A 7,109-nucleotide genomic window follows, 5' to 3' on the forward strand; every position below is an offset into this window, starting at 1 on the left:
GAACTGTGCTTCTCTCCTATCCTGGCACAACAGAACTTTCCAACTAACCATCCAGGTCGTCTTAGACTGGAAATTTGTTTCACTCTGTCTTTTTGTGGGTTCTACTGCTCTAGAATTTGTTTACAGTCATTTTTTATAGGTATTTGGAGGGGTTTGGGGGAGAGCTCAAGCAAGTCACTGCTTTCACTCTGCCATCTTGACTCTGCCCCTAATTGTTGCCTCTTGCAGCTCACACCAGCAAGTACAAGCAATACAAACAAGCATGTGGATCTAGTAGAAACCCAAGAGCACAACTAAAATGTCTCTGAACCAAGAAGTCTTGCTAATATACCTGGCTAATGAGTGGCTTACTAACATTGTTACCTCAGGACTATGACCTGTGCCCTAAAACCCCAGGCTGGCCATAGAAATTCACATACAAGAATCAAACAACATTTAGATCCCTACATTAAGCCAGACAGTCAGACAAATAAACTACCATGTACGATTCCTGCTTTAACCTATCTGGGAAAAAAAATTCTTGAGTATGCCTGAAAGAGTTAACTCAACAAGACAGAATGCTGGATATCACAAGGACAATAACAAGCAAGGATGAATTATAATTTTTCTCCTATGTGAAATATAGTCCCTTTAATTCACCTTATTTTGTTATTTCAATCATTGGGTGTTTGGTGTACAGTAAATATCTCTGGAATTAGATGGATCTGTGGGAGGATGTTTACTCCATAAGAATATTTCCCTGTCCAATTGACTGTCTCATTACATCAGTAAATTTCTACTGTTGATGCCTAAGATGGAATGCTATAGACTAAAAAGCTTTTAAATATTAATCCTTTCAGAAGATGCACATCATTGGCTCGAAGTGAATAAGGTTTCACGGAGATTAAGTGGAAATAGTAAGCTAGGGCTTCAGAAAATTATCATCAGGAGAACAGAGATCATTTGTTGGGTGAGTCATGTTATATGAAGGAAGGATGTCAGACCCTGGAAGGAATTTTCCAAGGCCAGGAAAATAGTTATTGAATGGCCCATGGAAGATATATAGATTATTTAAAGGCAAAATGAAAGACACGGAGCACCTGCTTTTTTTCCCCAAAGGAGTTAATTGTTCTAGTCATGTACTTTTATTCTGGGGCAATGAATTTCCTGTGATAAGCTTATTTGAAGAACATTGAATGTCATGACCCAAAGAAAATAGCAAACGATAGATGAAGTGATAACGCTGAAGATACAGGATCACATTTGTGGGTATCTTGGCTCTCAGACCAGAATACTCTCCTGTCAAAAGAGCATCAATGAGACTAGTTGCCTGAGGATTCACTTAAGACATATTGTGATGAAATGAGGATACCTTCCTCCCTCCTCCCAACTAACAGTTTCAGAAAGGAAGAATCCGCTATGTTCAGCCTAATAATAATAATAATAATGATGATAAAATTATGTAACTATCTAAGGTTTGCAATGGACTTTGCACACATTGTTTTATTTGTTCCTTACAATAACCCTTTGAAGTAGGTACCATTATTATATTCCCAGTTTTATGGATAACAAAACTGAAGCTCAAAGAGGTTGACTAGATTAGTATCATACAGTAAGTGTAGGATGCTGGATCTGAACGCAGTTCTTCTTAATTGGGAAGTCCGATGCCCTCTCCATCAGGCCATGCTACTTCTCATTCAGCATCTTTCTGGATGATTCCATGGTGCCATCATGCAGGTCTATAGAAAAGTTGCAGCAGTAGAGTAATATCTCCTCTAAAGATTGCATCCCTGGGATTCAGCCTTGCTGGACTTGCTATTCTTTTTTGCCACTCCAACCAATATATAACGAAGGCCTACCATGCGTAAAAAAGCTATTTGATAGTTTGGCTAACAAAAAAAAAAAAGATGGGCAAGGAAGAGTTCTTGCTCTCAGGAATCTGCAATCCAGTTGAGGAAAGAAACGGACCTAGATGTTTAGTTGGTAACCCTGGGATAGAGAGCTGACCGTAAGAGTACCTGTGTGATCTGGGGCAAATCAGCTCATTTTTCAAAGCTTCATTTTCTTTTTCTGCAAAATGATGATAATAATATTCATGCCAACAATTTTGTAAGGTTTTTAGGATGAAAGAATTTTGTAAACAAAGTGCTCTAAAAAAGAGGCATTATGGCAACAATGATTATAGTATCTATTATTAATAAGAGAACAGTATTGTGCTTCTGTATGGTTCATTGTAACTAATTGTATATAGTCACACACCTAACGTAGCATAAGATAATTGCTGAATGGATGGAAGAGATAGTTCTTCCAGGACTTGTCCAGAAGGGCAGTCAGTTTGGGTTGAGTTAGGTTCTGAAAAATGAGTGGGATTTATTAATAATAATATTTATGTAGCACTTCAGAGTTTGCAAAGTACTTTTCATACATTATCTCATTTGATCCTCCCAACAATGTGGGGAATGAGAGACACAAAGTGCCAGTGCAGAAAAATGTAAGAGATGCTCGTAACAATCCAACAGAAGGCGAGTAGTTGGAGATAAGCTTGGAATGGTTGGTTGTAACTAGATCACAGAATGTTTTGAATGCCATACTAGGCAGTTTGTGCTTATTTATTTATTTAGGGAGTAAAGAATGAGGAAACATTGAACGCTTTAGAGGAAGGGGGTGTGTGTGTGTGTGTGTGTGTGTGTGTAACATAAAGTTACACATTAGAAAAACTAGTTTGGCAATGATAGTAGGGGAGGAAACAAGCATTTATTAAGCACCTATTTTGTGACAGGTTTGCCAAGAAAACCCCAAATGGGGTCACAAAGAATTGGACGTGACTGAAACAACTGAACAATGACAACAAATGTGCCAAGTACTGTGCTAAGCATTTTACAAATATCTCTTTTGGTCCTCCCAACACCCCTGTGAAGTAGGTGCTGTTATTACCCCTATTTTACAGACAGAAGTTAAGTGACTTGCCCAGGGTCATACAGCTAGTAGGTATTGAGGCTAGATTAGAACTTCGGTCTTCCTGACTCTAGGGTTGGTGCTCTATCTACTGTGTAATCTAGCTGCCTAAAAATATCTATAGCACTTAAAGTTTTGCCAAACAATCTCCTCACACTTACCCTGAAAGGCAGGTAGTCCATGAATAACTATTCCTGCTTCGCAGCTAGGCAAACAAAAAGTTAAATGACTTTCCATATAGATTTGGTGGTGTAAAGGGTACAAAGCTGACAAGACGATTCTGTAGAAGTGTCAGGACTACCAAGCCGCTGACCTATTAACTTTTGAAGCTCAAGGAACATGAGTGTGCTCCTGCGATAGTAGAGCCTGGGTCTTATGAATAATCAGGACCCCCAGGGACACAAAACAGTCAACCACCCAAACACCTTTCCTGCTGCTGCATCACTGCTCTGTCCTAGACTCTTCTGTGAGTATCACTTCTTCTTTGGTTTAGCCCCTGCCTACTTGTCCATATCCTTTTCATTTATTTCCCAGACCTTGCTGTAAATTCAGCTGCCTTCAAGACTCAAGGTCACAGTCATAGTTAAACAACAATGTAATTAGATTCGATACAAGCATAATAAAATATAAAGCAAAAGACATATATTACAGAATGTAACATTCCACTCAGGCCTAATGGCCCAAACTGCTCCCACCACTCCAGGGCAGGAAAAAATCCCGTTCATGTTGTCATTCATTTCCCAACCCAATGTGTATTTGCTATCCAATGTCTGGATTACAGAGAAATGTATTAGGTAGTCTTAAACACTATGGCTCCTAGCTGTACAGCACAATATATAAGGAGACATGGTCTAAACTCATAATAGATTGGGCATCTTAAAGTTCAGAAATCTCCTTACACTGTGCCAAAAGGGCTATGAAACTGTGTATACCCTTTGATCCAGCAATACCACTACTAGGTCTATGTCTCAAAGAGAGGAAAAAAAAAGGGGAAAGGACCTATTTATACCAAAAAAAAACCCCAAAACCAAAAAACAAAAAAACTTATAGCAGCTCTTTTTTGTGGTTGCAAGAATCTGAAATTGAGGGGATGTCCATCAATTGGGGAATGGCTGAACAAGTTGTGTTTTATGATTTTAATGGAATATTATTATGCTATAAGAAATGACGAGCAGATTATTTCAGAAAAACCTGGAAAGACTTACATGAAATGATATGGAGTTACGTGAGCAGAACCAGGAGAGAACATTGTATAGGGTAGCAGCACTATTGTACAATAAACAACTATGAATGATAGTTATTCTCAGCAACACGATGATCCAAGACAATCTCAAAGGACTCCTGATGAAAAATGCTATCTGCCTCCAGAGAAAGAACTGATGGTGTCTGAATACAGACTGAAGCATACTATTTTCCACTTTTTTTTCTTCTTTCATTTTTCTTTCGGTTTTTCTTTCACAAAATGACTAATATGGAAATATGTTTTACATGATTACATATGTATAACCTATATCAGATTACTTATCTTCTCAGGGAGGGGAGAGAGGAGAAAAGGAAGGAGAGAATTTTGAACTCAAAACATAAAAAAAAACCCAAATGTAAAAAATTGTTTTCACATGTAATTTGGGGAAAATATCAAAATATTATTAAAAAAAAAAAGAAATCTCCTTCTACACTCTATCCCAACTTCAACAATTGTTTGCTTCTCCTCTGTCACCTTTCTTTCAGTCTTCTTTCACTCCTATCATGGCCATGGCCAAGCATCTACCTGTTCTTGAAGTGTCACTTCCAGTGGAAAAGGCTGTTGCTTCAAGGTTCCTTGGGCCAGTGACGCCAGCAGCAAGAGACCATTGTGACTATGTCTCCCTTTCTATTGCCCTTCAAAAAATGGTACCACCTCTGTATCAGTAGCCTTCCAACCCTCCAAACTGCCCTATTGGCCCCTCTAACCCTCAGGCCCCACAATGTATCTTGGGAAGCAAAGCAAGGACATTGAGTCCTGGCAAGGGAGCTAGAACAATTCTGTTACACAGGAAACGAAAGAAAGGCTCATGGTCAGAAAATGAGGTTCTTTTGTGTAGTAGTTTCTATATCTAGGCTTATTACTAATTAGCTCTGCAACCTTGAGCAAGTTACTTCTCTCTCTGAGCCTCATTTTCCCTATCTGTAAGATATCAGGAATAATACTTACTCTGCTAATTCTTGTGAAGGTCAAATGGATTCATGTATTTGAAGGCACCATTTACAAATCGATCTTACTACTAGATAAGAAGATTTTTTTTTAAAAAAAAAGCATTTTGATGACACACAGTGGCAAAATACCAAGACACAACATCTTTAAAATCCTTCTTCTGTGCCATTCCCTGTGTCCTGCTCATTCTGAATACAGAATGCTCTAGGTTATTCAACCCATTTTCCACTGTAGAAGGAAGGGTTTCTGACTATAAATATGTGTGCTTTCTATCTGTTAAGGTATTTACAGCAATACAATAGATATTATTGATCTCAGTGGGGACAGAGGAGGAGGGTCAAGCAGTGGTGCTTCTAGATGAGTAAAATGAAGAAATCCTAAGGAACCAAGAGAGGAACCCTTATCTCATGAGTCAATTGAAAGGCTCCACACTGAGAAGACTTACCATTTTTGTTTTGTTTTGTTTTTAATTTTTCTTTTATATTATAAACTTGACAATCATCAAAATCATAGGTATTTTAATATGCCAAGAAAAATATAGAAGATTGTATATGAAATTATGGACTTCTAGTTTGGATTTTTAGAAAGTACATACTAACAATGTAGTGACATAATTTTTTCTGTCTGTGAACCTTCTAAACATCTTTTTGCCTTCTGTATAATTTTCAATGTTTTATTGATGCTATTTTTTTCCCTATCAGTTCTATCCCTAACCATTAACAGCCTTCAAATAGAAACTTTCCATTAAAAATGTTTTTATAAACATCAACAGATGTGGACATTTCCATGTACAAAGATAAATAGAAAAAGAGAATTCCCTATAAAGCCTAGATGCAGGGGTGGGGAGCCTGTGACTTCGAGTGGCCCTCTAGATCCTCAAGTGGGGCCCTTTGACTAAATCCAGCAGTCTAAAGGCCATACTTGAGGACCTAGAGGACCACACATAGCCTCAAGGCCAGGCTGCAGGTTCCCCACCCCTGGTAGAGTCTCTTAAGTACAGCTTATTTTTTTAAAGTACATTTTCATTCAGCACAGTGGTACCAATAGGGCCCTACTAGTCTTGTTCTCTTCTGAATTTCTTTAATACACTTTTCTTTGTATTTTAAAAACATTGCTTGGAGGTCTTTTTTTTCCCTTCTTTTTTGGGCTTCACTATAACTAACCTCTTATTTCCCATACTGAATTTCTTCTCAACCCTATCAAAACAAACATATGAATAATTAATGGATAAAGACATAAATAAATATATGAATAAATACACATAAGTAAATGAATAAGTGAACAAATAAATAAATAAATAAATAGACTGATGAATGAACAAATAAATAAATAAAGTTCTCCCCTGTAATAAACAAGCATAGTCAGGAAAAACAAATCCACACATTGGCTATTCTGAAAAATGTATGTCTTGTTCTGTACATCTTTTCCATCACCTACCTATCAAAAGCATGATTCTTCATTTGTCTTTTGGAATCATGATTAGTCATTGTTTTGATCAGAATCTTAAATCTTTCAAAGTTGCTTTCCTTTACAATATTGTAGTCATTGTATGAATTGTTCCTGGTTCTGTTCATTTCACTCTTCATCAATTTATAAAGTCTTATCAGGTTTTTCTGAATCTCTCTCTCACACACACACACACACACACACACACACACACACACACTACACACACATATACATATAATGGAGCAACATTACTCCATTATATTTCTTTAAAAATTTATTTTATTTTATTATTAATTTATGAAATAAAACAAGCATTTCCATAACATGGTAGAAAAACAAAGATGATTGCATTTGGAACTGCAAACCTATTACATATAACTTGTTATTCCTTTTAAATATATATTTTCTTTTTCCCTCTTTTTTCTTCCCTCCCCATCCTCCCCAGCACCCACCCTAGAGATGGCTACCATTAGACACAAATACACATATATATGTAAAACCATTCCATATATATTTTTATTTAGCAGTTCTTTCT

The sequence above is a fragment of the Vombatus ursinus genome, unplaced genomic scaffold, assembly GCF_900497805.2.
Source record: "Vombatus ursinus unplaced genomic scaffold, bare-nosed wombat genome assembly UNPS02014786.1, whole genome shotgun sequence".
Lineage (NCBI taxonomy): Eukaryota > Metazoa > Chordata > Mammalia > Diprotodontia > Vombatidae > Vombatus > Vombatus ursinus.